Raw genomic sequence first — 14440 nt, forward strand, 5'->3', positions numbered from 1 at the left:
GCCATGACTTACCCCTTTAAATTAAATTAAACCTTTTGGAAGATACTTAATATAAAATAACATCAATTACTCTAGGGCCCTTCTTCCCTGCTCCTCGTTGTTACAGAATATAGTCCTTACAAACGATGAACCACAAAATAAGACCTTAAAAACTATAAGCGATAAAAGTAGTAAATACTTAGCCAACCGTACTCACGGTACTCAAAGGATCACCTTGTTCCCTCCTCACTGAACTCCTTCAGCCACCAAGACCCAACTTAAGCACTCTACTGCAGCCCAAAGCAGCACTCCAGTGCAGACAAAGTCAGCACTGTAAGATGGCCTGCTTTTATACTCTCTGAGTCTAGCCGCTGAAAACTTGTTTCAACCAGTTATCTAATTAACTAGCTGTAGCTTCAAGCAGAGCCTGTATAAACCCTGTTTTAAAGCTGGCCTAAAACTCACCTTCTTCCCCCCCGAACAGCAACTTTTAGTTAATCACTAAACTAAAGAAAAGCTAGACTTTATATAGAAAGGAGATTTAGGCAGAGGCGTTGAGGGGGGATGTTTGATGGGGGGAAAGGGGATGAGGGACAGCGGCAGGTTTTTGCGGGACGGAGGAAAGGATTGGGGCAATGGAGGATTTGTGGAGCTAGAAAGGCCGACAGTCAAAAAAAATTAAACCTACACTTACCCCACTGTACGAAATCGGCTGACATGTGCAGGTGAAATTTTAAACAAAGTGTGAACTGATTCATTTTGGTTGGAAGAATGACGAACACCAACCAAAGTGGATAAATGTGAAGTTATCCACTTTGATAGGAAAAACAGAATGGCAGAGTATTATTTAAATGGTGATAGATTGGGAAATGTTGATGTACAAAGAGATCTGGGTGTCCTTGTACACCAATCACTGAAAGCAAGCATGCAGGTGCAGCAAGCAGTTAGGAAGGCAAATGGTATGTTGGCCTTCATTGCGAGAGGACTTGAGTACAGGAGCAAGGATGTCTTACTGCAGCTGTACAGGGCCTAGGTGAGACCACACCTGGAATATTGGTCTCTTTACCTAAGAAAGCATATACTTTCCATACAGGGAGTGCAGCAAAAGTTCACCAGACTGATTCCTAGGATGACAAGATTGTCATATGAGGAGAGATTGGGCTGACTAGGCCTGTACTGGAGTTTAGAAGAATGAGAGGGGATCTCATTAAAACATATAAAATTCTGAGAGGGCTGGATAGACTCAATGCAGGGATTATGTTTACTGTGGCTGGGGGATCTAGAACAAGGGGTCACAATCTCAGGATATGGCCAGTTAGGACTGAGATGAGGAGAAACTTCTTCGCTCAGAGGGTGGTGAACTTGTGGAATTGTTTACCACAGAGGGCTGTGGAGGCCAAGTCACTTATATATTTAAGAAGGAAATAGATAGATTTCTAGACTCCAAAGCCATCAAGGGGTATGGGGAGAGAATGGGAGTATGTTGTTGTGATAGAGGATCAGCCATAATCATATTGAATGGCGGAGCAGGCTGGAATGCCCAAATGACCTACTCCTGCCTCTATTTTTCTATGTTTCTATTAAATGATTCATATTTATAGGGGTGCATGAACTGAGATGTTTGAAGATGTTAGGACATGTTAAGAAGACTTTTGAAAAGGCATGTTGGAATCAGGAAATGGGGATGGGGTTGGGGGGTGGGGGTGAGGAGGTTAGTTGGCTGGTCAGGGTGTGGGTGTTTAGTCAGGGGTTGGGGGATTTAGCCAGGTGGTGGTGGGGGGAATAATCAGGGCTTTTTTCTATTCATTCATGGGATGTGGGCGTCGCTGAATAGGTGAGTATTTATTGCCTATCCCTAATTGCCCTTGAGAAGGTAATGGTGAGCTGCCTTTTTGAACCCCTGCAGTCCGCGTGGTGAAGGTGGAGGGGTAATCAGGGTGTGGGAGGTAGTTATGGGATGGGGGGATTAGTCGGATGGTTGGAGGTATTCAGGGTGGGGGGGGTTTTGTCGGGGGGTTGAGGTTTAGTCATGGGGTAGTCAGGGTGGGGGGGGCGTTGTCAGACAGTTGAGATTTAGTCAGGTGGTGAGATGGTGGGTGGGGGTTAGTCTTGGGGGGTGGAGTTGTTTAGTTGGGTAGTTGGGGGGTGGTGGAGGGGTTTAGTTGGGTGGTCGGGGCGTAGCCATGTGCTGGCTGTGGGTGGTGGGTGGGTGGCGTTGGGGTCTTAGTCTGGGGGTCTTAGTTGGGTGGTCAGGGGATTAGCTGGGTGATCGGGGGGCTGGGGGAATTAGTTAGTGGGTTGGGGCGGTAGTTGGGTGAGGGTGTAGTCAAGGGTTACCCGGAGGTTGGGAGTTGGTTGGGCGATGGGGAGTGTCAGATGAGTCGGGGTGGGGAGGGTAGTCGGGGGGAGTGAGGGAGTCCAGTGGGGGTTCAGGGTTGGGGGGTCAGTAGTATAGTTACCCAGGAGTTAGAATTTGTTTTAGCCCTTCTAACTTTTATTGAGCAACTATTTAAGAGTCAGAACCATTCCAAGTATCCAACTTTAAATTGGGGTTTTGGTGGGTTCTAGGCACAGGGTAATTTCTCAGTGGAATTTGAAACTTCCTGGACAGTTCCCATGGGAATATGCCAGGGGTCCCCCAGCGCATCCTTCGGGGTACCTCTGGGGTACAACCCTCCGAGGAACGGAAGATCTGAGTCATAGTATGATTTGAAAATGCTTTCATTCAATCTGCAATTTTGGACTCTGGGCGCTGTGCTGCGAACAATCATTTGTTCCTATGTGCTAGTTTATAATGATTTTGACTATGGTCTCTGATACCGATCTACTTTCCCAGCCATTCCAATTCTCTGCAAATGCAAAATACGACAGAAACTGGAAATATGAAATAAAAATACAAAATGCTGGAAATACTCAGCAGGTCTGGCAGCATGTAGAGAGAAAAGCAGTGGGCGGAATCGTCCCAGGTTTGTACTAAGTGTAGTAGCGGGCAGGAAAAACAATGTTCTACCTGCCAGCTGCAATGGCGGCTTCTCACGCTGTATCGTCCCAAGCCAGCTGCATTAATTATGCATTCCCAGGATATGCGCCGTGTCCATGGCGGATGAGCTCTGATTCGCCTCACCACTTCACCACGCCAGGCACCACATTTAAAGTACAGCCGCGCTCAGTGTTTCCAGCCCAAGACTGCTGCAAAGAAGACATGGCAAAAACAAAGACAAAGGCAAGAAGACTGCAGCCATCGAACATCTTTTGGACACCGTGGAGGCCCGCTGTGATGTCCTCCACCCTCTGGCCACAGGATGGGCAGCAACATTACCACTCCGACTTGGTAGGCGATGGCAGTGGGGATCGGTGCCAATGCTACACAGTGGAGGTTGGCTATCCAATGCAGATAGAGGATGAATGATCTCCTCTGTGCAGCCAGGGTATGGCAACCATCTCATCACTCCAAACTCACACACTCAAGCCCATCAGACATACACTGGCATCTCACTCACTGCCAACTCAAGGGACATCACCACCCATTCTCACACACATATCCTCACATGCCCACCTGACCTCATTTCTGGAGACCGCCTCCTCGGCCCTCACCATCTTGAGGCTACTTGCACAGATCAAGATGTGCCCCCACACACACCCCGGGATACCCTCCTTCCCCAGTACAGCTCTCGTCCTGCAGCCTCTTCCCTTCTCCCCCTTCCCCAGCAAACCCTAGCCCTGCAGCCATTGAAAAGCCACCCACATATGACTGATCTGGTAGGTAGAGACCAAAAAGTGATGTGGTGCTGTCTGTGAAGCCTGGCACTGATGACTGCGAGTGCTGACCGAAGCAAGGTAGGCAAACAAACCTTAAAGTCCCAAGCAAAGTGCAGCTCGCCAAGTGCACGTGTTATATATGCTGTTGTGAAACACATCGATGTGTTTTCCCGCTGATGTGGGTGGACAATCTAGCGAAGGGGGAATGAATCCAGTGGGCTGGCCTTATAATGATATGCTGATGTATTACAATATGTTCCCGACGTCCAATGGCAGTGAATGCGGTCCGCCATTGATGGGCTGAGTGGACAATCACAAACTGGTTTCACGATGTTGTGAAACCGATTTTTAGCCTTCTCGCCTTATTGTTCACTCATGCCACCGAAAGCGTCCGACGCAAACGGAAAATCCCAGCCATTGTAAACAGTTCAGGTCGATGAAAGCTCACGCCAACTATGGATCTTCTTTAGGCAGAAGTTGAAGATTTTTAAATTTGGGGACACTTTTAATTCTCAATTGTTCAATTATACGTTGTGTAGCACAAATACATAAAATGTCAAAGTTACAGAAATCAATATGTTCATCAAACATGGATTTAAAGGCAGTGTTACCCTGCATTTGTTGTTTTATTGATTCATGACAGTGATTACCTCTGCTGGTCAATGTCAATCATGAGCAGTTGTCAGAGATTATATTATTTAATGTTCGAATACAATAACAGATAAATCAGAGATTAAGCGGTTTAAAATTAATTAATTTTATTAAATATATGAAGTTGACTGCAATTTTTTGCCTGATAATAAAAGTTAAATTTACCCCAACAAGATGGTCTATTTTAGTTTAAAAGGTATTTTGAATGGGGAAAACTGTATGATGCGAATTTGGGAGTTCAGATTCATGAGATTAAAACCAGCGCCCAGTGGATAAAACAATTAGAAAAAAACTATGGAATACTGAATTTCAGGACAAGCCGTATAGAATATAAAACATAAAAGCTGACTTGTAATGGTGAATCTATATAAAATCTTAGGAACAGACTAGTTTTGGTGATTAAAAAATATAGAATGAGGAGACAAATGTAAGATTAAACGTAAAGAGATTTAGAACAGGGAACAGAAGTAATTGCTTCACACAAAGAGATTTGAGGCAATGACCAGGCTTAGTGATTGACACAGAGACCATGTCAATATTAAGAATCGGTTAGACAGGATATTTGGAAAGGGCAGGCTCATGGCATTAAGGACTACTTCTCATGTCAAAGAAGAATACCAACCTGAAATGCTTGGGCTGAACAGCTTGTTGCATTGTTGTGATGTCTATGGAATTCTGAGCTACTTTCAGGTTTGCAATTTTTTTTTGTGCTGTTATCTTTTTTGAATAACTTTTTTGAGATTTGGAGACTGATATGAATGTATCACAGCCTAATGCTGGTAAACTTTGGGAGTATGGAATTGACCTTTGTCAACTTGTGCTTCAATTCTTCAGTTTGGGAAAAATATTCTATACCACGACTGTGAGGGAGTATGTACTACACATCAGGAAAAGAGAAGCCCTCAGCATGAGGCTTTTCTGTAGCTTAATTTTGAGATAGGCTTTTGTACGATCTGCTGACAAAAAAGGCAAATCTTAAAATAAAAATTAAATTATTGCCTGCCATATAGGACTAGATTGCCTCCTCATTGACAATATGTGGCCAGATTAGCCCAGTACTGTGTCAATTTTCTGCTGTTCAGATTGCTATAACGTCACCCACATAGTCAGAATTTAACAGCTTGGAGATAACACTATGGACGAGGAATTAGTTAGCCCTATTTTTTGGACGTGGGACTCACGATATGCAACATATCCATACCTACTCAGATCGTGGTGGTCTACACACAAACTTTGTGTACCCACCTCATCTGAATATTTGTAACAGTCTTCTGTATGTTAACAGCAAGTCTTTATTAACCACTTGTAACAATACATGTTACATCCAATTTATGAAACTGCCCATTTCATGAAATGGCCAGTAAAATTCCCCATTTCTTGAAATGGGCAGCCTATCTGCACAGTTCATGAAACTGGCAGTTTGACTGCCCAGTTCATGAAATGGGCATTGGAAAAATTACCCAGTTCATGAAATGGCCAATTTTTATGAACAAAAAATAAAATTTCCTTCACAAACGAATAATCCGCTTAATTCTGTTTACTGTCCTCTTAGGTTTCATCCAGTATTATATCCAAACAATTCATTGGTTTATGTTGTATTATACTTCATCCAGGATCACAGCCAAACCATTCAGAAAGCTTACACATCAATGTTTACAAAAACAGCATAAATACAATTTATGCATATTTAATATGCCAGCAATGTCAGCACTGGTCAACTTTGTCACAGGACTTGTGGCTGTGACAGGCACTGTTGCAGCAGGGATCTGCTTTCAAGCAGGAACACCATCTTGATATGCAGTTACCCCTGCAGTGACATCCCTGGAACCCTTGCTCACCACAAACACTTTGATCATGTACAATCTCACAAAGGCTGAGTTGTTCTGATGGAATGTCTTCTTCACTTAGTCCACAAATTCAAACTGATTCCTGGCAAGTTTGCCTTTCACAATCCCCTTAGCAATTCCAATTATGTAGCCAGTCCCATCTGCTGCCAGCACCACATTTAAAACATTCGGTGGGTTACCTTTGCTGCGGTCAAATGCTGACACTGGGGCAGCCACATTGTCTTCAACACCAACCGTTGGAAATGACCTTGTGCTGCGTGCCATCATCCATTTAGTTTCCTGTGTAATGTCCTGGTGTGCCACCTTCCTTGCACATCTGGCAGGATGAAGTCCTTCATCAGGTTTAGTATCATCTGTAGTGGATGATCCAGATGCCTGCCCTGGGTCATTCATGGAGGGTGATCCTAGGGATGTCTCAGAATCATCAGTGCTGAATGATCCAGAAACTGGCTCAGGGTTGACAATGTTGGGTGATCCAGGAGCCAACTCAGGGTTATCTATCATGGATGGTTCTGGGACTCACTCAGGATCTTTCATGTTGGATGGTCCAATGCTGACTTGGAGTTGTCTGTGGTGGATGGTTCTGGGGCCAGCTCAGGATTATCCATGGAGGTTGGTCCAGGGGCCAGTTCAGGATAAGGATTTTCCATGTTCTCCTCAAGTAGTCTTTCTAGTTGTTCTTCTTCAATGGCTGTGGAGATTCTGTTGAGGAGCTCATCTGGCAACTTTGATCTCAGGCTGCACTGTGGTTTGCTTCCAGTGAGTACTTGGTAAGGAGCCATTGTTATGGCCTTCCACCAACCACCATTTGTGCCTTTGTAGACAAACTTGCTTTCCCAAATTTAGAATGTTCATGCTATTATTGAGCAACTTAGTACATGATGTTAAGCTTGTACACTGCAACAGGCTTGAGCAACAATTCCACGAACAAGATTTTAAAATGTGTACATAGCACTGGCCATTTCATGAAATGAACAGTCAAACTGCCTAATTCATGGTCTGTGCAATGGGTTTGCCCAGTTCACAAAATGGGTTCTACCATTGCCCATTTCATGAAATTGGTAGTTTCACAAATTATGTGTAACATATACTTATATACAGTAAAGGGTACAGGCAAGGAGCTATCCCCATGTCTAGATCTTAACACATCTCTGCTAAACACCACACTGACCCTAGGTCTGGGTTATGTGCCTACTTACATCACTGTGTGGGCGGTACTGTACTCAATCCCACATCAATCCTGCATGTGTCAGACCCCTATACTACACCTCCCCCAAGTCTTTATCCAATGGATATAGTTATTTTAATCTACTTCAAGTCTTACATTGTTATAAATCTTATGCATTTACCTCATTGTTACAACCTTAATGCTATTCTAACATTATTGCTATTACACTATTAGCATTAACAACATTCTGAATACCCCAACTCCCCCATTCATGTCCTTGAAGTTAGAGGTTCAGGCAATCAGGAGGCCTTACAACCCTTCGACATCTCATTTGCCATTCTGTCGGAAGAGTGGCAGGGTCTGTTGGTTCTGGTTCTTCTTGTTGGCTTGGAGGTTGGACTAGTTTTTGGTTTGCTTTCATTCTCTTCTTCCAATGCTTTATGTTGATCCACGCCTAACTGGCTTGGATGTTGCGTTGATCCATGGTTGCTGTTACTCTCAATCCTTTCTTGTGGGGTGGACAAACATGGTATTCATCTCTTTGCCGCTGCTTTTGCTTCTTCTTTCTCCATATGGGCTGACTCGAAGCCCTCTGAGGCTGAGCAAGAGCGTTCATGTGATAAGAGGAAAGTTTAGTGTTACACTCACCTGTACATTTTGTTGTTGATGGTGAGAGACTGGTACCAGGTTTCAGCATCCCTTGTGGTTGTGACATGCTGGTTAGAAGTTGCAGTGTGTGCACAGTTGTTACTTTGTCAACCAGTTGTACCATCATCATAGTTGGAGGTAGATGCTTCTCAGACTGCTGATCAGTCTCTGTTCCACAACAAAAACAAATATACCTGGAAAAACTCAGCAGGTCTGGCAGCATCTGCGGAGAGGAACACAGTTAATGTTTCGAGTCCAAATGACCCTTCAACAGAACTAAGTAAAAATAGAAGAGAGGTGAAATATGAGCTGGTTTAAGAGGAGTAGGGGGGGACAAGTAGAGCTGGATAAGGGCCAGTGATAGGCGGAGATAACCAAAAGATGTCACAGACAAAAGCTCAAAGAGGTGTTGAAGGTGGTGATATTATCTAAGGAATGTGCTAATTAAGGGTAGAAAGCAGGACAAGCAAGGTACAGATAGACCTAGTGGGGGTGGGGTGAAGGAATCAAAAAAGGCTAAAAGGTAGAGATAAAACAATGGAAGGAAATACATTTAAAAATAATGGAAATAGGTGGGAAAAGAAAAATCTATATAAATTATTGGAAAAAAGCAGGGGGGATCGGAAAGGAGGTGGGGATGGAGGAGAGAGTTCATGATCTAAAATTGTTGAACTCAATATTCAGTCTGGAAGACTGTAAGGTGCCTAGTCGGAAGATGATATGCTGTTCCTCCTGTTTGCGTTGAGCTTCACTGGAACATTGCAGCAAGCCGAGGACGGACATGTGGGCTTGAGAGCAGGGTGGAGTGTTGAAATGGCAAGTGACAGGGATGTCTGGGTCATGCTTGCGGACAGACCGAAGGTGTTCTGCAAAGCGGTCACCCAGTCTGCATTTGGTCTCTCCAATGTAGAGGATACCGCATTGGGAGCAACGAATGCAGTAGACTAAATTGAGGGAAGTGCAAGTGAAATGCTGCTTCACTTGAAAGGAGTGTTTGGGCTCTTGGACGGTGAGGAGAGGGGAAGTAAAGGGGCAGGTGTTGCACGTTCTGCGGTTGCATGGGAAGGTGCCATGGGAGGGGGTTGAGGTGTAGGGGGTGATGAGAGGAATGGACCAGGGTGTCCCGGAGGGAACGATCCTTGCGGAATGCTGCCGGGGGGGTGAAGGGAAGATGTGTTTGGTGGTGGCATCATGCTGGAGTTGGCGGATTTGGCGGAGGATGATCCTTTGAATGCGGAGGCTGGTGGGGTGATAAGTGAGGACAAGGGGGACCCTATCATGTTTCTGGGAGGGAGAAGAAGGTGTGAGGGCGGATGCGCGGGAGATGGGCCGGACACGGTTGAGAGACACCGTGGGTGGAAAACCTCGGTTAAGGAAGAAGGAAGACATGTCAGAGAAACTGTTTTTGAAAGTGGCATCATCAGAACAGATGCGACGGTGGCGAAGGAACTGAGAGAATGGGATGGAGTCCTTACAGGAAGTGGGGTTGTGGGGTGCTGTATTCGAGGTAGCTGTGGGAGTCGGTAGGCTTGTAATGGATATTGGTGGACAGTCTATCACCAGAAATTGAGACAGAGAGGTCAAGGAAGGGAAGGGAAGTGTCAGAGATGGACCATATGAAAATGACGGAGGGGTGGAAATTGGAAGCAAAATTAATAAATTTTTCCAGGTCCAGACGAGAGCATGAAGCAGCACCGAAGTAATCATCGATGTACCGGAGAAAGAGTTGTGGGAGGGGGCCGGAGTAGGACTGGAACAAGGAATGTTCCACATACCCCATAAAGAGACAGGCATAGCTGGGGCCCATGTGGGTACCCATAGTCACACCTTTTATTTGGAGGAAGTGAGAGGAGTTTAAGGAGAAATTGTTCAGTGTGAGAACAAGTTCAGCCAGACGGAGGAGAGTACTAGTAGGCTCTGTTCCAGTTCCACTGGAACTATCATGATAATCTCGAGGGTGGTAGGTTGGTCTGACCATTGAAGACTTCCTGGAACCTGGAATGATAATGGACAAACGTGCTCGTTTGAAAGACCGAAGAAGAAATTCAAGTCTGAATACTCTTTAGTGTTTGAGTATTCAGGATTTTGATGTTCTGGCTGGCTAACAACAGCGGTAGTCTTGACATCTTATGCTGTCTGGAGGAGATCCAGAGTGACGCAGGCATCCCTGCTCAAGAGAGAGAAAGGCTGATTATGGAAGTTGTACATCAGCTCAAAGATCTGTTTGCTGCCCAAGTTGTATTCTGTCCACTGATCTGTTTTACATTGGCAGAGTATAATTCCTCTGTGCTACATTTGAAGCACACATTCTGTAATTGTGCTTCTGCCAATTGTTTTTGAAAAATTTCACGCTCTTTGGTGAGAATTTCTACCTTTGCTTGCCATTCTATGTTCTTGATTTTCATCTTTTCATATACCTCTCTTGGAATGTAATGTTTTTCCAGGGTTCTTTCCAAATGTGCAACTGTTGCCTTCAGCACTTTCTTGTACCTCTTAGCTTCCTCCTGAAATATTGAACATTTCTGCATCTTCTCTGAAAACTGGATCATCAGTCCTTTCATTAAGTTCATTATGTTTGGCTTTGTAATGTTCCCAACTTACAAACTTGGACCTGAGGGATCCTTATAGTGTGTGAAGGTCCTACAGCAAGTTTTCCTTTTCATTGCAAAGCTCAAGCACTTCATTTTGAGTTTTCTTGCAATTTAACAGAGTTTCATTGAGTTTGTCCTACTGTTCTGCCATTCTGCTGCTCAAGGTATTCTTGATTCTGTCATGTTGCAGAAGGGTAATAGAATGTTTTTGAATCTGATCTTGAAGGACAATTACCTGCTTTTCCACTGTTTATTTTCTTGTTATGCTCTTGTCTTCTCCCTCTGTGTATCAGCGTATAGCTTTGCCATTACTGATAACTCTAATGCAGCTTTTTCTCAAGTAGCATTCAACAACTTTTCCAGCTCTTTGTGTTTTTCCAGAGGCATGTATTGGTTCTTTAAAGAGTCTTTCAAGGCAGTGACCTAGGTGAGCGCCTTTCTTGTTTGCTGTCATGCTTGGCTGTACTTCAAGTTGAGTTCTTCTAACTCAGCTTTGAGATAAACGTTCTCTGATCGCACTTATGCTTTATCTTGGCTCGTCTGCTGCAGGGCTTTCCCCTTGTTGTTCACTACCAGCTGCTGGTACAGTTCTGGAAACGTGTCCACGTCTTCAGGAAAGAAATCATTTGGGACTTCTGTCTTGCGCTTTCCATAAAGATATATTCCTGCGGCTTTCGGTAAGTTCTGTGCCTCTCTGGTGCCTGCATGTGGTTTCTTTGGGTGTTGTCTTTTGCCTTTATGTCATTTTGCTGTTCTAGACCCCTTTTATACATGCTCCTCCACTTGAAGACCAAAACAATTTTTAAAGGCTGTTAATATTTCAGCGAAGCTGATTGAGGACTCATCAATGCACTGCATTAGGATCATGTCATCAGCAAGTTCACCAAACTGCATGAGGATCATATTGTCAGCAAGTTCAACAAACAAGGATAAAAGGGTATTAATCTGGGCTTCTTCTGATTTCTTACTGACACCTGATGTCTTCTAGTAGTTTAAAAATTCCATTCTCCAGGACACCCAATTTTTCATTTGGTTTGGCCCTGGGATGAGTCTAAACTGATCTCATAAGTTGCATTTTTAATCCATGGCTACTTAAAAATTTTCTGCAGTTGTAGCTTTAAATGTTGTTGGTCTTTTAGGAATAGCTGTACAGTAACCATTTTTTTCCCTCTCTGCTTTTCTGCAGTTACTGCTATAAATGTTATTGCCCTTTTAAGAATGTCTGTGCAGTCGCCATTTTTTTCTTCAAAATGGCTCCCCAACTGCTGTTTTTTTCTCTCTCTGATCTTTCCACACTTGTCAGTTTTGGAAGGCTTCCACTGCAATTGTGGGCTGCTTTTTTTTTAAAAGAAAGCTTATCAACTGTTCTCCCTGCAGGAAATATTGGAAACAAGTAATTTGGTCCCTCTAATGGCCCTCTAAATTAGACAAAAGATCCTGGGAGGTTAATTTGAACTCTGCCTGCCATTTTTAAAAACTTTTCTTTCTTCAGTGGAGCTTGATGCAGCTCTCCAGTTTTCAAAGTTGTGTCACGTGCCTTTTCAGAGATAAAGGGGAGTTCCCCCACTTTCCAGTTTTGGCGGACTTTGTAAAATGGCGGCTGTGGGCTACCAGAAGGAGAATTTTTAACAATGGCTGCGGGGGTCAATTGTCTGACAACTTGATTTATTCAGTGATGTAGTATTGCGAGGAGTGAGGCATTTAAATTAAGTGCAGGCTTGCTGTTTAAGGATTCAGATGGTTGCGAGGTCCCCAGGAGTTGAATAAGCTAATTATTGATATTTTCTTTCTTTCTTTTCAACTTGGAGGCCACATGTTGAGGCTTGGAGTTGGGGATTGGGTTTTGTTCAAATGGTGCTTTTGGCTGAATTAGTTAAAGGGGCCTCTCAGGTTTGGCTGCAGTTTGGAAGTTAAAAAAGTTTATCTCACCCTTTCAGGTTCTGTTGACTCTTCAATCTGAAGCTGGACTTCCAAAGCAGATTCAATGGGGTCTTCTGCTGCCATAAAATCTCTGCCTTCGGCTTCCAGGCACTTTTTTCCAGAGCCTTTCCTGGCTAATTTTCTCAGCACCTGTAGCTTCAGTTGGGGGCTTCTTTCAGTTCAGAATCTGTTGAAGATTTTCTTTTTCTTAATTGTTCAGCATTCATGTGAGGTTGAGGGGTTTTTAATCCCCAGCTGACACCATATCATAATGGTATTAGTTACAGACCATGTCTATTAAGGAAATCTTTGTAGTCTTCTGTATGTTAACATAAAGTGTTTATTAACTACTTGTAACTATATACATTTATACAGTAAAGGGTACAGGCAAGGAGCTATCTCCATGTCTACATCTTAACACGTCTGTGCTCAACACCGTGCTGGCCCTAATTCTGGGCCATGTTCCTTCTTACATCACTATGTGGGCAGTACTCAGTCCCACATTAACCCTGATTGTGCCAGACCCTTATATTACATGGAGGAGTATGGCTTTGACTTGGCAGAAGGGATGGCGCAGAGACTGCCCTCTCCACAGCCTCTGTTCTATCCCCCTGTCGTGTTGTATACTTGGAGGCACTGCCACTCATACCAATGCCCCCAACTTGTTCCAGCCTTTTTATGCACAGGCCAGCTACCCTTCTGGCTGTCCCTGTGAAGATGTAGCAATGCTCTCTTTAAAATCCAGGAACTCACAAAAACACATTCAAAAACAGTCCAGCGTGCGTCTAGACATTTTGCAATAGAAACTGTTCCAAAAATTTAAATTAACTGTAATCACGGTGCCAGACTCTTAAATAACATTACTGTTGGGTCCATTTCTAGCTTCAGGCTTATTTTATTTTCTTGAGTAAATATTGCAGACACTGCCTGGGTACTCATTGGCCAGAATTAGCACCTTGGCATCAGTCACATCAGTTGGTTAAGCTGTGTGACATTGGGATAGTACCAAGTCAGAGTCTCTGGTGTGTGCAGGAAGTACAACTGTCTGCACCCTTACCCTGACAGAATGCTGTGTAAGCCATGCAGAAGCGACTGGCAGTCTGGGGGGGACACCAGCTCATTCCATCTGTTAAACTTGTTCACTAAGCAGAATTTCGGAGAAAATATTTAGAGCAGAATTAAAGTGCATGTTCTTGCATGGGAGTGCCCTCTGCTGACAGACTCAAATATTTCTTCTCAAGTATCTACATTTAGGACATTACATAACAAATAGTTTTTAACCATTTCAATTATACTGGCATTCTATGTATATAATTGGAATGATTTATAATACATTCAGAGGAATTTCCCCCCTTTTTCTGATTATTCTTGATGTGGAGGTTGGATATATAGAATGACATTGGAATGGTTTGGACTCTGCAATCCCACCCTAGAATAGAACTTTACACATCAGTACTATTATAACTAACTCATTCTGTCTCTCTGCAAGAACAATTTGGAGCAAATTAGCCAGTCCCACATCCTCACCCTTTCCACGTAGCCCTGCAATTTTTTTCTCTTCTAATTCCCTTTTGAAAGCCATGATTGAATCTGTCTCTAGCATCCTCTCAGGCAATGCATTCCGGATCTTAATCATTCACTGCATAAAGAAGTATTTTTCTCATGTTGCAGTTGGATCCTTTGCCAATCACTTCAACCTGTGTCCATTGGTTCTTGACCCTTCTCTGAATGGGAGCATTTTTTCTCCATCTACTCTGTCTAGACCCTTAATGACATAGGTATGATATAATGATTATATATTACATTATATATTACATATATTATAGGTACTATATATAGATATTATAGATAGTTAAAAAAAGATATATAACAATTAT

The sequence above is a fragment of the Cetorhinus maximus genome, chromosome 5, assembly GCF_964194155.1.
Source record: "Cetorhinus maximus chromosome 5, sCetMax3.hap1.1, whole genome shotgun sequence".
Classification (NCBI taxonomy): Eukaryota; Metazoa; Chordata; class Chondrichthyes; order Lamniformes; family Cetorhinidae; genus Cetorhinus; species Cetorhinus maximus.